The sequence below is a fragment of the Spodoptera frugiperda genome, chromosome 17 (genome assembly GCF_023101765.2).
Source record: "Spodoptera frugiperda isolate SF20-4 chromosome 17, AGI-APGP_CSIRO_Sfru_2.0, whole genome shotgun sequence".
NCBI classification, from domain to species: Eukaryota; Metazoa; Arthropoda; class Insecta; order Lepidoptera; family Noctuidae; genus Spodoptera; species Spodoptera frugiperda.
This window is the reverse complement of record NC_064228.1, coordinates 4,190,100-4,210,381: the sequence shown is the minus strand read 5'-3', so window position 1 is coordinate 4,210,381 and position 20,282 is coordinate 4,190,100. Positions and strand designations below refer to the sequence as shown.

General features: G+C 35.0%; 1 protein-coding gene across 4 annotated transcripts in view; it reads right to left on the bottom strand.

Annotated features, from left to right (window-relative positions):
- The window catches only part of LOC118276681 (irregular chiasm C-roughest protein), a 95,517-nt gene that overhangs the window by 54,630 nt on the left and 20,605 nt on the right, over positions 1–20,282 (bottom strand). For 3 of the 4 annotated variants that reach the window (XM_035595121.2, XM_035595118.2, XM_035595120.2), the window contains exon 1: positions 114–285. The exons of the other annotated variant lie outside the window; for it this stretch is intronic. The gene's annotated coding sequence lies outside the window, so the exon portion shown is untranslated. Of the gene's footprint in view, positions 1–113; positions 286–20,282 lie in introns of those variants that run through there. 4 annotated transcript variants of the gene reach the window in all.

Genomic DNA, 20,282 nt, shown 5'->3' with positions numbered 1-20,282 from the left:
GCTTCGCGTTCAGATAAAAACATTACATTTTGTTTACAAAAAAAAATTTTAAATTAACACCACATTTAAACTAAACCTAAACAACATTTTTATACACAAAAAAAAATACTCACATCAAAAAATTTCACCGAAAAAAAAATCCACACTTTAAAAAACACTTAAAAAAAATATCCAAAAAAATTATAGCACTGAGGACCGTGGTACGAACAAAAGAGATTTTCGATTTTCGGGACTCGAACACGGAATTTTGGACCGTGTCTCGTGGTGAACGCGAAGTGACTAACCGACTGTACCGCTCATAATATTCAGTGTTATATTTTTAGAAAACGCCCCCTAGTTCGAAATGTGCGTATGGGCAGGGTAACACGTGGTCGGTATCCGGTCGAAGGGATTCTAGATATTTTGTTTGTTCTAAAGTATTGGTATGCTGTTAAATTTAACTGTTTTTTAATGCTTTTTTTCTGTTGAAAGGGTAAATTTTTTTGGTTAGATTTTTGGGGGATTCTCTGAATTTTTCGTTTATGATAATATGGATATGCTTCTGCTAATCAGCCAAAAATTTTATCCAAAAAATCTTTTTGGACATTATCCATCCATAAATACTATCGAAAAGTAAAATAAATCAACCTGGCAACAGAATGAAAATAACTACTATAAAACTTCAACCTACACCTTTCTACATAACTAGTAAACACAAATTAGTAAAATAGGTTACGCTAGTAAGAACAGACGAATTGACACGAATTTTGTAAAAATACTTACCGATGTGACGATGGCAGAAAATACATTTACCAACATAGCTCTTACCGTGGGTGTTGTAAGAGCAGACTATCGAACTAATACGTTTAATAGAGATGGAGCAACCACACTCTCTTAGAAACCTGGGTGCTTACTCTTGACTCCAATTTTAATGTCAATGCAATTTGAATTCAATAATTATTGAATGTCAAAACACAACCCCAATCGTAGGTGTTAAAATAGCATTCAGAGTATAGAATATAAAGCCAAACTCTGTACTATTTAGTTCATTCAATATTCACGCAATACTGATACAATAGACGATGACTATCCTTAGGGTGTTTTTCACCAGAGATATGCTACGTTGCTGTGATATACACAATTTACACATAGCTTAGCACTGGTGGAAATGACTAAGCTAAGCTATGTTCTATGTATGTATGATATGGATGGATTCGTCACTATCGACAGCATCTTCCTCGCACAGCTACATAGCATGTCTCTGATGATAAGCAACCTTACTCCTTAGATACATATTTCACACACATAGTTCATCAATAACAACTTTCAATCATCTCTCCCTTTCTCTTTCTTTGAAAACTTCCCACCACAAAAGACTACCCATTTACCATACACACACAAATTTTATTTCCGTTCCATACAACAAGCTCAAACCTGACATTTGTGCCCAGCCAAAATATCGGCGTCATAGACATAAATTATTTCGCAACGTCTGTCTGTCCGACTACATATGGCCAGTATATAGTTCCCATTGAGTCATAGCATTCATGTGTTGATATTAAACAATTGTTTCTGTATAATTATTCATGGGTATAATTAGATTAGGGTGTGTGACTTTGTTTTGTGTAATTGTCTTATAAGATGTTTTGATAAAATGTGTGACTAAAATTTGCTTGGACATCCCACCCAGACTTGAAACAATAATTTGTGGATTACAAAGAATTACATTGTATGGGTATTGAAACCACGATACATTGTCTAGTAACTGGTAGTCACTGCCCTGTACTGATTGATCAGTAAATGCTATCATAGTTATAGAATAACCTGATCCAGAGCTACCTAACCTAGCGATTTACCGGGGCTTCAGCTCGAAAAGCAGGAGTAGGAACGGGGTGGTCTTTAGTCAGTAAGAGTCTGACACCCCCTCTCTCCTTAGAGAGGCTCCCAAGGCGACAGAAATCATTGGATGATGAAATTATCCAGTAAATAATGCGTATGGTCTGAAGTATACATCACTCACACAATAAAACACAACACAAGCATTGTTTCACGTCAGTTTTCTGTGTGTTTAACATAACTTGAAAATTCAGTCAGGTAATTATATAATCATTTTAAATAAGATATCTACAGTCTAAAACAATTACATTTACCCTATTATTTTGATTACATTATGGGCATTGGCCTTTGTCTACCAGATGGTATGCAAATGTTGGTTTACCGTGAATCTATTATTGGGCGTTAGTAATAAAAGTTCATGAAGGTTTTTATTACCTTAATCTTATGGAATGAACTGTAGAAAACCCTAAACGTTTTTTTCAACATTTTCAGTGTATAGGACGTTTTAAAATCAGAAAAGGAAATATAATACCAACAACATCCAAAAACGAGAGGTTAAAAAAATATATTTAATTCTTCAGACCAATGGACCACTAGAAACACGCTTATTACTAGATATTTTTCTAAGATGCCAATTTTTTTAATTGAATCTAATGAAAACTTTTCTCTGTAAAGATAGAACTAAAATTCTAATAATATTTTGCACGTGCATATGATAAATTATAAATGATATTTATTTCTGCAAATAGGTTACAATCTAACTCTTTTACACGTCAATCTCTTAAATAACTCGATGAGGCCGGCTACTAGATAAATCATCACACATATTATTCTACCTTAGGCTATGCAAATACAATAATAACACCCAATTACTCAACCACCTAATTAACAATTCTTCTCTATCGAAAATCTTCAAGTCCTAATCACCTAAGAAGATCGTCTCATTTCAAAACTCCATACTAGTAGACCATACTAGTTCAAAACCGCGATCAGTACGCACTCCACTATACAAATAAATAGTTTCACAATCTCACCTGGTTGAGTTACGTAATTATTAAGCTGGTTACAGACAGTATAGATCTAAAATTAACTCCGTGAGCTTCTTCAATAAGTATTTCTTTTGATAGATAAACAATCGGTGCTGATGGTAAGCAATCGGCGCCGTCCATAGATATCTGTAACACCAGAGGAGTTACAGGTGTGTTAGCAGCCTTTTGGGGGTTAGGGATTAAATTATTACCGGGCTCCAGCTCGAAAAAGAGGATTATTAACGGGGTAGTTTTTAGTCAGTAAGAGTCCGACACTCCTTTTGGCTTTGCCCAGGGCGAGAGAAGTCATTGGATTTTCCACCCTCAAAAAAAAATGTTATTTAAAGATTAAGGATTTAGGGATTGCAGATAATCAAAGATCGGTCTCCAGTATTCTCATTCACACGGCAAAGAACAACTCAAGCGTTATTTCACGTCGGTTTTCTATGAGGACGGTATCACTTCGGTTGAGCCGGCCCATTCGCACCGAAGCATAACTCTCCCGCGCTAAATAATCTTGAAAAATATTGCATATCTTGGCCACTCGGCTTAACGCTTCACACATGGAACTAGTTCTTACGTACGTATTAATCATCGTCTCGATAGTTGCGCGTGGGCAGACCATAACAGAGGTAATAGCGAGCGTGTTCGATATCACTAAAGTGGAACGCCAAATATATAGTTTTGAGGAAAATCTGTGCTATGTAGACCGAAGTTTTCTTTTGTGTTATTCCATATAATGCTAGCTCTCATTTAAAAATGAGTGGCTGCAATACACGTATGTATGTATGTATGTATGTGTATAGCTATAGAAAGACTGCAACCAATCTAACGACTATTTTCTATAGACTTATTAGTATTTTCGGGTTTTTATACATGTCAGTAATAATTATCTTGCGTAGATTTTCAACTGGTATTGCGGCAACAAGCGATGAGCATACCTTATGGTGATAATGGGATTCATAAGCGGGTTACCGGGGCTCCGGCTCGAAAAGCAGGAGTAGGAACGGGGTGGATTTTAGTCAGTAAGAGTCTTACACTCCCTCTCGCCTCGCCCAAGGTGGGAGAAGTGATTAGATGATTTTCTCTCCATAAAAAAGCCATCACGTCACGCTGACGTTTCTTGACGACTATTCCTAAAGTTATCGACAAATTACTATCGAGGTGCCAACAGCAACTAACAGTGGAAAATACTCTGTGCCCAGTCCATTAGTCGTCATTAGGCATAATGATTAGTTATTCTTAGCCTTTTGGCGTAAAAGTATAGGGTATAACACTACCTATATTATGTTTGGTGAGAATTACCCAAATATTTTACATCGTTAACTCTATACTATAGGTCTAGGGCTGTTATTTCTACTATGTTTTATATTTTGCCATTCTTAAAGCTAAATTACATAATTCATTTGAAGAAAAACTGATGAATGTTGATGAAGCGAAAGAGGTGTGTAAGAATTGTAGCAATTATTGTCGTTCCATTGTCTCTGTCTATCACCATGGGAGACTGGCGAGAGGTTATGTATGTATGGATTGAGACTCCCAGTAATCTCATACACATGGTGAAACATAACGCAAGCGTTGTTTCACGTCGGTATTCTGTGAAGCCGTAATATCACTTTGGTCAAGCTAGCCCATCCGTGCTGAAGCGTGGCTCACCACGAGAAAGATGACAAACACAACATTACATTAACGAAACGTGGAAATTGCGGCGAACACGGAGACACTATATAGTTCAGCAATGGACTGTCAAAATCATATTTAGGTATAATTGTATTATAAATTTCGTGAGACATTTTTTTTGTCTGTCTTGTCTTATCTCGTCTTGTCGCAAAAAGCTTTAAAAAGGGAGGAGTGGAACGAAGGTAGGGAGGCCTTTGCTCTGCAGTGGGACGATCATGGCTGAAATCTTTCGTGAGACATACTAAATTAATAAAGTCTGCCGATTCCATACAAAAAATCGATTCCCCAATAATGGAACCTAGAACCTCGTGATTTTAGTAGTTGAGTCTACAGTAATTAATTAGCCACAAAAACGTAAAATAAGATATATTTAAAACCAAAACGATTGCCAAACCAAAGCCAATTATAAATTCCACTTCTATTATTATTTCTATCTCTTTCCCACCAATAAATGTTGTACTACAAGCAACAGAGACAACTAATGTTCTATTTTTAAATTTACAAAAACTATCTTCAATTGTTTCAACGTTTCTACTAATCTACTTTTCTACTAATTAGTACGTGCAAAGGAATTTGGGCTTTACTACTTAGATGTTTAAGCTCATAATAGCGAATTTGGTACTTGAATAATTAATCTATCTCGTTCTAACTAAAATCCTCTTGAAATAATTAGTAATTATGAATTCCCTTTAAGTTATTTTTGGTATCACCTAACTACGAAGTTCTACAATTGACTATCAACCTTATATAAAGGGAATACGGTTGAAAATCATAAATATTCATAAGTATAGCTTAATGTGCTGTTGCCTATACATCAAAAGCCAGAGTACTGTTAATGGAAAAGGGAGTTGAATACTAATTTAGAAGTCAGAAATAGTTAAAATTTAGGACTTTATATACTGAGTCAATAATAATATCTATACAGGATGGAATTTTATTTATTTGAGAAGAAAATAAAATAAATAAAGATTTTTAGAGTAGATCTTTGAAGGACTGCCTCGTTAGCCAAGTGGTCGCAAGTGCGACTGCCAGGCAAGAGGTCACGGGTCCGATTCTAAGGTCGAACAAAGTATTACTAAGCTTTTAGAAGCTACCTGCAAATCTGTATCCGTCATTTGATATCTATACTTACTAAGATGGTTTTTTTTTTTTGAGAGAGGAATATCATCCAATGATTTCTCTCGCATTGGGCGAGGCGAGTAAGAGTGTCAGACTCTTACTGACTAAAAACCAGTCCGTTCCTACACCTGCTTTTCGAGCAGGAGCCCCGGTAAACCCGCTAGGTAGTCCGCAGCTTCGGATCAGATAGGTACAGTTGTTAAGGCAACCTGATATTTTGTAACAACAATACTTAGTTCATGATATAACACTAAAATCAAATTACAAATCCTAAAGACCTATATACCTCTTTCCAAAAAGACTATAACATAAAATATGTTACACAAAATGTCTAAAACAATATACGAGTAGGCTAAGAATTATTGTTAAAAACCTTTAGCTCAGAATAAAATAAATCATTGAAAATGACCATTGACCCAGTAATACTTTGTTTTTCAGTCTGATTTTATATAATATATGTATATAATGTACCTAGATATATATTGTGAAGAATTTATTTGTTAGTCTGTGTGAGTCAAGTAATCCACCCTGTTTATAGTATATTTGTGATTTAAAAGTGTGTGTGAGGTATCAAGGGTGAAGCGTGTGTGTTAGTCTGTTTGTTAGTTATTCATGTTTTCTTAAGTTCAGCTTTCTTTTTCACTTGCATCTCCTCTGGTTGGACAGCGCGCTGATCACTATTTATTATGGTATACGCCGGTAGGCAGACGGATCACTTGATGGTAAGCAATCACCGCCGCCCATGGACACCCGAAACATCGGAGCACAAGGCAACAGAGTACAACTGCGTTGTCGGTCTTTTGGAGATTAGGAATTAGAGAATGTTGGGGAATCGGGGATTGGGAAGATATTGGTAATTGGGCCTCCGGTAACATCACTCACACAACAAAACACAAGTGTTATTTCACGCCGGTTTTCTGTGAGGCCAGCTTAACCACAAGACAGAAGAAACAATGACGTAAAACGATTTTGGCATGCATACAACAGTTATCATTTCAATTATTCCGTTAAGATTTTTTTAACAATGCTACCAGCAAAATCTTCATCTCATAAAAAACTCGTCAAGCAAACCCAACCATTTCCTTTGTACAGTTATATTATTTATTTGTTTTCCAAGAAAGCATCCTGCACCGACTTGTGATGGATAAATAAACATTTGGCATTAGCAAAAACAATTGGATGACGAATCAATATGGCGGGGCGCGCTCAAAACCCGCGTGCAACGGAAATAAATATTTGTTATTGACGTTTTTAGAGCAATTTTGTGGAAAATGTATGTTTGGGTTATTATTATGGCTGGCATTTTTATTGTCATGTAGTAGTGTGTTATCTTTTTTATGGTTTAAGCTGGTAAATAAGCAGACAGATCACCTGATGGTATGCAATCGCCGCCACCCATGGACACCCGAAAAACACACCAAAGGCGTTACAAGTGCGTTGCCCGTCTTTTGAAATCTGGGATTAGGAAGACTGGAAATGAGGCCTCCGGTAACCTCACTCACACAGCGAAACACAACGCAAGCGTTGATTCACGTCTATTGCAACGAATCTTACATACTTCGCGCCGCGCTTCATCAATAGACATCAGTCTTTTCATGCACGCTCGTTGTTTAAAATTTACATAGAATATAAATTATGTTATAAAACAAAGAGAAAGAATATAGCTATAAGTTGACATAATAATCTGCGTACAATTTCGTCAAATCGAAACAGTTAAAACTCCATTCATTCAGTCAAATACGTTATCGATAGGGAAATAAATACGTGACGAGTTTGTCAAACACATTACATTTTAATCATCCCATTCCTAAATACAGTGACCCAAATACCATCGTTGTTTAACAACATTTTTTCTATCTCAACAATCACAAAACACACAGTGCTACCCCAGTTCCATAATCAAGGAAAAAAGAAAATACATTTCTAGAAAAAATACACGCGAAAAAATACCGCCCGTACCGATTTTAATTCCTGATGTGCTCGGGAAATTTACCTTGAAAAAGGGGCGCGAACGTCTGAGCTTACACTTTTTGCACGCTTTTCGTCGTCTCTCGCTAAATTTGTCCGCAGTGCACCGCTTCGTTTTTTTTTCTGGAGTTCCGACAGAATGCACCACTGTGTAATGCAAACGAAAATTCACTTTATAATTTCGTAGATATGTTCTAGTTTGGCAATGGAGTTTGAATTTTAAGACATTTTGAGCGGAGTGTTTGCACGGTGTAAAGTCAAATTTATTCCTAAGTCTAAATTAAGGATAACTCGATGTTAAATTTTATTCGTTTTTTCAGTCGATCCCTTTGGATGCGATTTCGTTAAGCGTTTAATTCTGAGCGGAATGTTTATGAGGTATGTTTCATAGCTTTTGTACGAGTAACGCGTTTTTTATTACTCCTGCTGACACCGATTGCTGTCCAGCTTGATAATAAAGTCTGCTTTTATTTTTGACTACAAAATAATTAATGTTTGTTTACTTCCTTGTCACGGCGATTACTAGCGCCACCAAAGAAAATCTATTTTCTTGTTAATTTTAAAACTCGTGAAAACAGCTACGTTGAGCTATTTATTCATTCATTCTCTACAGAAAAAATCACAAAATTCAAGTACCTATTTGTAGTTTTGATTTTTCTTTGTCTAAAACAAGTTGAATCATTCAAAACTATTTAAAAATCTCAGTATGTTTAACATAACATAACTAAAATAAACTCAAAGAAACACCCCTTTCACATATTTTCAAAGATCACAGGACATGTAATAATGTTTTGTTTCGCTATTTTGACTACAAATTGCCCGTATTAGTAGCAGTGTGCGGTGTATTAATAAACGAGACGAAGAGACGAAAGTTATTTGATTTAATTCATTCAGCTGCTTGCATATGTCTCTTGCTAATGTATGTACCGATATAAATTTAGCGCCGGTTAAAAAAATGTGATTTACACATCGATTAAAGACATGACCTAAAATGTAAAATGGTAGCGGCTTTTGTTAGTACAGATTTTGTGTCTGCGTGATGCGAAATTGTTTAAGTTTTTACGTTTGCTGGTTGAACAAAGGACTATTGAAGATATTCCGTAAGTAATCTAGAATTGTGCCAACAAGGCTTCTCTGTTATATAGAAGTAATCAAAGTTACAGTCATGTCATTTATTCCAATTAAACCATAAATAAGTACTTTCGAAATGTCCACAAATGAGAAATAAGCAATAGTCTGTCTGTCTGTCAGTGAAACTAGGTGCTCGTTCCACAGTGTAGCTTGAAATGGAGAAGAGTGAGCAAGAAACTCCATTCGTAACTTTTTTTAAAATACATATTTATAATTTCTCTTAGTGTAAAGTGACAAAATATACTATAGAATTTAGATTTGTAAACACAATAGTAATATAAATGATTTACGATATGTTATCCAAAAAAAGACACAAAGCATCATTATATTACAAGTTTTATTTTTTTTCCTTAAAAAATTCAGTTAGCTACTCGTATAAGTTTTTTAAATAAATACCTACAGAATTTGAATACTGATCCCAAACTAGAAGAAACAACGGTAACTTAATTACCATACTTATCAATCAGCAATTAAAAAAAAAACATCCAAAAATCTATTTTAATTTCACCTACTTTGAATACGTATAGCATAATTTTGTCCAGATCTTAATCTTTTTGACCACTGTGCGTCGAATTTTTCACTTTATCCTACATCTTTGGTTACTGTATATGGAAAAATTGATCCGATTTAATCTTTTTATGTGGACCGAATATTTTGTCCAGTATTCGGACCACTGTGCATTAGTTTGAATGGTAACTCGATACTGTTGATTCTTGTATATTGATAAAAGTAAGAACTGTCCTGTAATTAAAACTAATTGGTTAGTGAACCGGTTACAATATTTATGTTGTATTTTACGATCTTTAAGATTTTCTGTTGCGTTTATGTTGATAGGCGGAGCGATTTGTTAAAGTTAAGTAGTTTTAAGCTAATGTTTTGAAAAGTTTCAATGGTCTTGTCAGAAATCGCAGTATTCCACAAACTATGTACTTATTTATAAGTAACTGTTTGTTCTGTTGAACTTGATACAATCATTGTAAATGTGAGAGCCCTGTAATTAGCTAAAACTGTATTAGACTAGTAGAATGCACTTGTGTCAGCTTGGAGTTGTCATGCTCACTCAAAGGTCTCATTGGCGGTGGCACGGGCATTGGATCGCTCGATTCCCTGCAACATGGTTGAGTTGGGCGGTGCTGGTGTACGTGTCATGTTCGTGAACGGGCGCTGTCAACTGGGACTGGTCAGCTCCAGACTGCATTAAGATTGTTGTCCTCAGGGTTATTTTCTTTTTCTATCACTTTGACTAAATATTAGTTTTACATTGTTCTCACATAGTTGAAGCAATCGTAACCATGAATTGTATTGTGAATCTGATTGGAAAAGAGTAACCTATGGAGTTTCTTGCTCGTTCTTCTCCATAGGAATCTACACTTTGGAACGAGCAAATAGCTTCACTAGAGGACTGACCGACAGACTGACGTTATTAATATTATTATATTTGCTTTGACGTTCAAAAGTGCCTTCCTGGTCTAATTGAAATAAATAATTTTGACTTTGACTTTGACTTAACTATTTCTTCTTGTGTTTTGCGAAAGTCTTTGTTTGTAAGTAATCATCTTCAAAGTGATTGAAAAAATATCAAATTACATCTTTATTTAACAAGTAATTTTCCTAAGCGAAAACATACCACTTGTATTTGCTCTGAAAAGAATTCCAATCTTTTCATAAACCACCCATGGGCGACACTGATCGCTTACCATCAGGTGACCCTTCAGCTCGTTTGCCTCCTATAACAAAAAAAACCCAATCGATTTTCAAAACCGCTATCGCTTAATCACTAAGTCCACACCATGCTCTTATTAATTAATACACCCGTACACTTCAAATACGGGACTGCAACTACTGAACAACATGTTTGTTTAGATTTTAATTATATTGGAGAAGCCATCTTGTTATAATGACGTCATCACATTATGAAGATCTCAAAAATGTCGAAGTATTGATTTATCGGATTTGTGAATGATTAATTAGAAAGTTGTAAGTTTGTTGACTAGGTTGTTAAAGTGATTGTTGAGGGCTGAGAAAAGGGTTCGATTTCCAGGTTTCAAACATTTCTTTTTTTACCAATTATTATAATATAATTCGGATCTGCGGGCAACCTAACGGGTAACTGCTTTTCCTCCACAAATATCCTATGCTACGTTGTTTCATTGATATACAAAGTATAGCACTGGTAGAAACGGACTCAGCTAAGCTATTATGTTTTTTATATGGTGCTATGGATGGCTTCTCTTCTTCCTCCCACCTTTCTCGCACCGCTACATAGCTTAGTGGAAACGGTCATAGTTTCACAGCTTAGCTGTTACATTTTCGTAGCATAGCTACATAACACATCTCTGGTAGACAAGCACCCTAACCCTTTACTTTACATTAATTCATTTCTCTTATCAACAATAGCAAACTCTTTTGTTCCCGCAAACGTTTAGAGAGTCCCGTGTAAATTAAATTAATTACAAACAAACATACATACGTTCCGTGGTTAAAACAATACTCTTATCTTTTGTATATACCTACGTATTTTAGTCGGTTGATCTCTTTGTGGTTCGTAACAGGTATTTTCTTGTAGTTGTTTTTGGGAAAACCGTTTTTATTTTCTGCAGTCAAATATTTCTGTACTTATAAGTAGTTTATTATTGTTTTGGGGTACTCATTTAATATTGTTTTCTATCTGGTCTAGTTTGTCTAATTATTAACCGACTTCACTAAAGGAAAAGGCTCGATGTTCGAGTTTCTATCACTTTTATCCAGCAGTTCTATTGCTTCAATGGTTACTGTGTGATATGGTTCTTACCTGACCGATAAACCTGCACACCCGAAACACCAGGGGCATTACAAATGCCTTGTCGGCCTTTCCTCCAAGACCTTTGGGGGTAAGGAATTTATGGGTTGTTGGGGAATCAGAGATAGGGAAAATTGGGCTTCCAGTAACCTCGCTCACACAACGCAAGCATTCTTTCACGTCGGTTTAAACTTAAACTTTCTAATAATACCTTAAATAAATAGCCAAAGCATCAGCACTCAGTGTAGAACAATTAAACTATATCAATGTAAGCGATCCAGAGATAATATTACCCATACACAAAGCAAGCAATTTGGTTAAACACTGCGATAGTACCCACCGAGCATTGTAGGTACTGTGTGTAAACGCATCGCGATAGGGCTGTGAGTCGGGTTTTGAAAGGTTTACAATAATTTATACTAATGTTTTATAGTAGAAAAGTTTGCTTATTTATATGTATGATTGGTTGTATTTGCTATTCTGTGGAACAACTGATTCGAATTGAAGCAATATTTTTCTTCTATATGCCATTTTCAACAAAACACTAAATAATATCTAACGTCCCTTACCTAAAACATCAATTATTTTCCGACACAAAATTCTTTCCTAATCCTTTCTTTTAAAGGGGGGAAAATCATCCAATGACACGTACAGATTAAAACCCACCCTGTTCCTACTCCTGCTTTTCGAGCTGGAGCCCTGTTTACCCGCTAGGCAGTCTGCAGTTCCGAGCTTTTCTAACCCTATGCTACATAACATAAATATTCAAAATAAAACCAAGACCAAAATGATTCTGGTTCTAATTTACCTATGTGTAGGTACAGGTATGAACCTATAAAACCAGAGAATCATTGTATTCTTGGTTTCGAGACAACCCTCATTCACAGTCGTGTTAAAAGCATTTGCCTAATTGCGAAGATTTGTCTGAGGAATGCCTACAATGCATCTGAAGGCGCGTTTGAACTGACACCTCACTTGCCATTACACGAAATTAATTAGAGGCGAGTGCTCGATTACGTTGAAATGTTTAATTTAATTTAAATTCTGTTTGTTTGACGTTTGTAAACGATAGTAGTAGTAAATGGATTTGTTCGGATAGTTTATTTGTGTAAAGAAATTTTATAACCTTAAAATGTTCCAAAGACTGTTTGCTTTTTAATGGTATAAGCCGGTGAACGAGCTTACCTGATGGTAAGCATCACCGCCGCCAATGGAATGCTTAGTATTTGCAGATCAGGATAATTAATCGTATCTATTTATACTAATAACAAGATCTGGTAAGATAAACATTTGAACTATTTTCATCATTTACTTTAAGTGAAGCCAATAATAATACAAATCCCTTTCAAAATCTTACAAATAATATTTACTCCGTCCATTTCTCAGCTTTAAACCCAACTGATGAAGTGACGAAGGCTTAAAACGTCGTCTTTAATAATATAATTTGATCCGACTGGAATTTACATTTGTCATAAATAGAAACGCGGACTAAGCGCCATCTACGTCAGTTTAGAACAACCGGCTTAACTTGTTTTTAATTTTAAATTATGTCTAACTCAGTATTATCATGCAAAAATCAAGAAAGTCATAAAAGAACGAAATAACAATTTTATTGGCCATATATTGTCAAAACTTAATGACTGATATACATTTTATTAATACGAAAATCTTTAAATCAATCCTTCTTTTATATTTTAAAAAGTTCTTTTATTAAAACCTGGACATTTTAGTGTCTATAATGGATTTTATAGCTAGCAAAAGATTCTGAAGAATAAATTATCAGATCTATGTTGTTAATAGTAGCAGGATATAGATATACAAAGCATTTTGAATAATTGATAATGTATTAAATCGATTTAGGATTGTAAATAGCTGTCGAAAACTGGTTACATATAGTACTCATTCTTATTTATTACACTGAAATAAATACATAAAGATTTATTTTTACAACATCGCAAATACTTGTCTTTTAGCTACTGGCTTGTATGTTTTATGAATGGTGTAAATTATATCAAGTTCCAAGAAATAAAATATTGACAGGTCCTGATTGAAACTCTGTAGGTCTATGATGACTGACGGCCATTAAAATATCTGTTGCATGCCTTTATAGCGTTTTAATAATGGGTTTTAGTTTGTAAATGATATGGTCGATGGTTTACATGCAATCGTTATTACTCGTACGTTCCGAGAAATTTTATATTTATATTTATAAATGTTTACTTTAGTATTTGTTTTTGTTTTTTTACGTAAGTCTTTAGCGGTATATGAAAACTTAAATACTAAGATAGATAGTTAGTGGGATAGTTTTGGACAACATTACTAGAACAATTAAGAAATCTGTAAGAACTACGATAAACCTTATACAGACAAGTTTTTAAAATTGGCCCAAATAAAATAACGTTGTCAACGTCACGTCTTTTATCCCCAAAGGGGTAAGCAGAGGTACATATTACGGCAGTACAATGTACATGTACACCCACATTTCACCATTTGTTTATATGAGCCTGTTGTCATATTCCGGGCAAGATTACAAACTCTGTCAAATACGATCACTAGTTACACATTAACTTAAAGTATTAATTTATTCCAATGCAGTCTAGGGATCCTGTGGCATCAAGCAGTTATTTTTTTCTGATTTGAAAGATTAAATTATATATTATTTTTATTTGTATAGAAGCATTATTTCTAAATTGTAAGTGTACATATGTGGGCACTATGTTTGAAATAACCCGCTATTTTATTTTCTTTACAATTTGATTTAATTGTCCCGTTAGTTTTGACGTATTGTAGTTACATTGTTCCTACATATATATACAATAGATAAATAGTGTATCAGAGATATTGTAAAAAAACTTTTTTTTAAAAGAGTAACGATGGAGTTTCTTGCTCGTTCTTCTCCATTCGAAGCTACATTTTGGAACGAGCGCCTAGCTTCACTGACAGACAGACTGACGGACAATTCAATTTGACGTTTCTAAAGTGCCTTATTTAGGATTAATTGAAATAAATGCTTTGACTTTGACTGTGTTACAAGTGAGAAATTATCGAAAAACCGAAAAAAGCCCAATAATACTTTGCCCAACCCGGCAACCAAACCCAAAACACCTTGTCTAGCAGTCGCACTTGCGACTACAAGACCAAGGCCGCCAAATAAATCAATACTTACTTTTATTATTACTTTAAGTTTAAAAATTGTTACCAAAACATATTCAATTTCGATAAACTTAAAAACATTTTATTTAGAAACGAATCCAGCCGGTCACCCGAAATATTCAAAGCAATTTTTTTCTTTGTATACTTGCGACTTGTTAAAGCTTAGAGACATTCTAGTAACTAGTCTACCTATTTATCTAGTCTAAACGAAGCATGGAATTTGCTAGGAGACGCAATGTATTGTCGGGTACATTACTGGCGACACAAGAAGCAGGCAGTGTTGCCATCAGTAATATTAATCAGAGTCGTATGAGAAACTGGGTAATTAAGGACTTATAATAATTAGATTTTCAGTTTGTTCAATTAATTTAGAATTCGAATTTAGATAGATTAAGATTTTATTGCTAAACAGAGTGTAAACGGAACGCTCCCAAGCGCTGCAAATAGGTGATCAATGAATAGTTAAAAAGGGTTTTTGAAAAAAAAAAGAATCCATGTTTATTTCATGTAGAGTTTATTTTTATTTTATAGTAATAATTGTAATCAAATCAGGGGCCTGATGCAGAAGGCAGTTCTCCTCGACACGACACGTATTGTGAGGTTTCTGTCTCTGGAGCCCTAACCACCGCTAGCTTGGACCATGCTCCCACTACTGGTCGGCTCCTATTTTTAAATATTATTTTATTTTGTATTTTGTAAGTAGTATTTAATAATGTAATTTTAGAGGAATTTGAATAAATATATGAATATAATATTGTAATCCACTGGTTAAGGCAGATGTTGCATGACTAACCTGAAAACAAAAACGATTAAAATAGTATAAAAAATAAATAAGTTTTATAGCGTTTTACGGGAGCGATCCGTTTACACTCTGTATGTATGTAGATAACTGTGTTTTTTTTTCTCATTTACTTAAAACATATTTTTTTCGCATATGCAATAAGAAAGATGACGCGGTATTAAAATTTTAAAAAAATATTTATTCCGTCAGTTATTTGAAAAAATACTGTTACTCATTTTAATAAAATAATAAATATTACGTGTTAAACTAAATGATGCCTTATCTCACTCAACCTATGACACAGAATACAGAAACTCCAATACTTATTGTATTGTTTGTATCTTGTGTCTTATGTATGTATGTATGACATCTCATTGGACTAATGGCAGGCCTCATACAAAGGTAACAGCGAACGCTTCTACACGTATGTACCTACGCACCACATAAAGTTAAACATAGCCAGTTTATCGTGGTCTCGCTTATTACGATATTTCTATACATATCAAGGGTCAGCTTATACTGGTTTTGTCTACCTTGATGCGTAGCCACCCATTGTCGTATCAAGCTACATAAAACCAGTTTATCATGGTCTCGCTCAGTACCATCTTTCTGCAGATTCAAGGTTCAGCTTATACTGGTTTTGTTTACCTTGATGTGTTCTTGTGTTTATATTGTATGTATGTATGTATGTAGATTTGAAACGCAAGGAGATTGTGATGAAAAAGTGATTAGATTCAGTTGAAAATATGTTTTACAGTTTTTTTTTTAAGTAAGTATATTTTGTTGTTTCTAAAGCTATAATTTTTAATGAGGCTTTTTGTGGAATACCGATCACAACTATTGCTCTGCCTTGTTGGTCGAGTGGTCGCAAATGGGACTGCTGGGCAAAGGGTCTCGGGATCGAGTTCCAAACAAAGTGTTATTGGGCAATTTTCGACACTTCGAAAATTGCTCAATAGTAGCACTGAGTCTGGAATTGTGCTCAGTATATGGCAATAGGGTCATCCCTTATTACATGCGACTAGAATAGTTACTCAATTTAAACAAAATTCTTTAAAAACACTAAATAAAATTAAACAGAAGTATAAAAAAACTAAAATGACATTCTCATCACGGAAATGACATATTTTATATAACTTCAAAGTAAACGTTCGTTTCCCATCGTGTCTCCGTGTTCCTGTGACGTCACCAACAATATGGCTGCTTGACGTCCAACCATGAATCCTTGGTATAGGTTCATTATCAATGGAAAATTATTATATCAGCTTTTGATGTTGATTACTTTTTTAATGTGCTACGCTACGTTGCTGTGGATGCGTTTGGCTTCCACCAGTCATTTTCATTGGTACACATAGCTTAAGACTGGTGGAAACGGACTCAGTTAAGCCATGTTTTTCATAAAGAAAGATGCGTGCTGTGGATGTGTGCTATTTATGGCTTCCCTACTATTAATAGGTACATCGCATACTCGAGCTGCGCATTTTCATAGCACACCTTACTCGCACAGCCACATACCTTTGTAGCTTAGTAACAGTGAAAACAGTTACATAGCTTAACTATTACATCTTCGTAGCATAACTACATAACAGATATCTGAAAAAACACTCTTACTCGCGCACTCAGAGTCATTTAATGGTTACTTAACCCCTCCCTTAGCAATTGTTTTCCATACAAAATCGTTACTAAGGAATAGTTTAAGTAAGCATTAAATGACTCTGAGTGTGGCAGTTAATCTTAAATATCTATATATAAAATATCTATATGTAGGTATATAATATCTATCTAAAATTGTTAATACAAAGAGGTTATCTTAAAATAAAAACAATATTACCATTCCAATTTTAAATGTTCCAACCTCGTCAATCTTACCTGAAATAAAAAAAAATACTATTATTGAAAAAAAGTATTAATAATTGGTGTTAAGTACGAATCATTATGGCACTTATAACAGAGCTATTATAGTTTAATTTGCAACAGTAAAATTATCTATAATATAGGTATTGCACTTTTATGACACATGGTATTACTGTCATAAGTGACATGTTATTAGTGTCACTGTCAACCAATTCTTGTTGATACTTAATGATAGCAGCACTGGTAATGAGAAAAAAGGATTGTAAGTTAAATTCCAGAACTTTATTTAATTTCTTTCTTTCTTTACCACGGCTCAGATTAAACTGGTTTAGTTTTCTGAATAATGAGCAATCAAAACTGAAGTCTAGGATTAATGAAACATGGGTGTAGTTTACAGACAGAGAATTCACGTTTGTGCTTATCACACTAATATTAAAATGTAAAAGTTTGTAGGTTTGGATGTTTGTCCGTCAATCGCGCTGAAACTACTGAACGGATTTTGATGAAATTTGGTATACAGACAGGGTATGAGCTGACTTGGGTTATAGGATACTTTTATCCCACAGGTGAAGCCGCTGGCAGAAGCTAGTGCATTAATAATATTGAACCAAAATGAATCTAGTCGTCTAGTCTATTTATTATTATCTAGACCCCCCATTTAGTGTTTATTCACATGATCGGAATTCGGTCACTCGGATAATTCACGCAATAATAATTACGAACTAATAACACAAGTGTGGTGCCCTTGAAATATATCTAAATCACAAATTAGGCATATTTCCTGTTTCAAGATAAATATAACACATGGCCCAGTTATGTTATTTTATCTGTGATAGTTATGTTTTTAATTATACGGACACTGATCCTTTTGATGAGTGTATTGGATAAAACTTCAAATGAAATGAAATAACGTCACGCCTTTTATACCTGAAGGGGTAGGCAGAGGTGCACATTACGGCAGTACAATGTACACCCACATTTCACGTTATATACGTAATGCCGCTATATAATGTATACCCACTTTTCACCATTTGTGTTTCCATGTCAAAGTCAAAGTCAAAGCATTTATTTCAATTAATCCTAAATAAGGCACTTTTGAAACGTCAAATTGAATTGTCCGTCAGTCTGTCTGTCAGTGAAGCTAGGCGCTCGTCCCAAAGTGTAGCTTCGAATGGAGAAGAACGAGCAAGAAACTCCATCGTTACTCTTTTAAAATGTCACATATAATTGGGAAAGAGCGAGCCTATTGCCAAATACTGGGCACAGTTCCAGACACCGTGCTGCATCGAAAAACAGCTCAGTAATACTTTGCCTGACCTGGGAATCGAACCCGAGACCCCTTGTCCGGCAGTCGCACTTGCGACTACTGTGTTTTAGCGAGACCAACGAATAGCAATTGATTTTTATACATATATTTTTTTTATGTTTAATAGGCCGACGTTTGGCCGCTATCTCGCCTGATGGTAAGTGAAGCCATGCGGCTTACGATGGAGCACGTCTGCCCATAAGCAACCTATTCACTCGGGCTTTGAAGACACCCAGGTTGTACCCATATAGAGAAGAAGAAAGAAAAATTGTTAATTCAATCCAATCACAATGCAAACTACCACCAAAACCCTACAAACAATCACGATCTTGTGAGAAACTTCCCATAAAACACAAATACATCTTAAGCCCAACAAAATTGACAAAAGACTAAAATTTAACAGCACATTACCGTCAATTCAGTTCGGTAATGATTTAGAAAATTGCGTCAATTATGGCAAACGATGCGTCTAAACGTTGCGAGTCAAGCGAAAATTATTATTTAGTTGCCTATCAGACGATGGGAATACATAATATTTTGTCGTTTGTCAAGGAAATGTTATGGAAATTGGTGTTATGTGGTTAAATCTGTGTTTGTGTGTGTTCATGTCAACCCGCATTACGTTAGCAGGTTATTAAGGGATATTATTGCACACATAAACGGACACGACACGGCTGCAGCACAGCGTTTTATGCTTTAGAAACAGTATGAAAATGATGTAAGCGCGCTGTCACCACGTGGACCGCGCGCTTACAGCTAAGTTGCTAAATTCCAATAATGGATGTGTCTTAACGCTGCAAGTCAAGCGAACATTATTTTTTAGTTGCCTATTAGACGATGGGACAAAATCTTCTTCCCAATCACGGATTCCCCAACTACCCCTAAATTCCTAACCCCCAAAAGGCTGGTAACGCTCTCGTAGCGCCTCTAGTATTTCGGGCTCAACAAGCAGGAGTAGGAACGGGGTGGTTTTTAGTCAGTAAGAGTGTGTAACTCCCTCTCGTCTTGCCCTGGCGAGAGAAGCAATTGGATGGTTTTCTCTCTTAATATAAAAAGTGTTTCGGGTGTCCATACTCAGCGGTGATTGTTTACCATCAGTTGATCCATATGCTTATACCAAAAAAAAAAAACTAAGAATAATCGACATAACTAAACCAAAGTCACCTTGGCAAATAAATCAAAAGATCAGTTAAACTAAAAAGGACTTAAAGTAATTACGAATTCTAACAACCACTTATATCATGTTACATTTTATTATCCGAATGATAAACAGAACAGCAAACTAATTTGTGAACTAATTAAGATGTTATTTTCAACCATAAATAACTCATAAACGCTTGTATGGTCATGTCATAAATTAACGATCATTAAAACTTAAGATTCCAACACTAGTATTTGATTCTTTATAATTAAAAATGTCGATAAAAAATTATGTTTGTCGTTAATAATTTTGTAGGATGTCATTAAATTATTAACGGTGGGTCAACGGCTTGGTAGGAAGGATATTTTCATTAGGTAAGTATATTTTTTTTTTCTTATTTACACAGGGTTTTTGTATCTATAAGTGATAGTAACAAAAAACCGTTGTCCCACACTAGGATTTTCTTCTGTGTCGTGGGTGCGTTTACAAACATACAATTTCACATGCACTTCACACTGAAAACAACA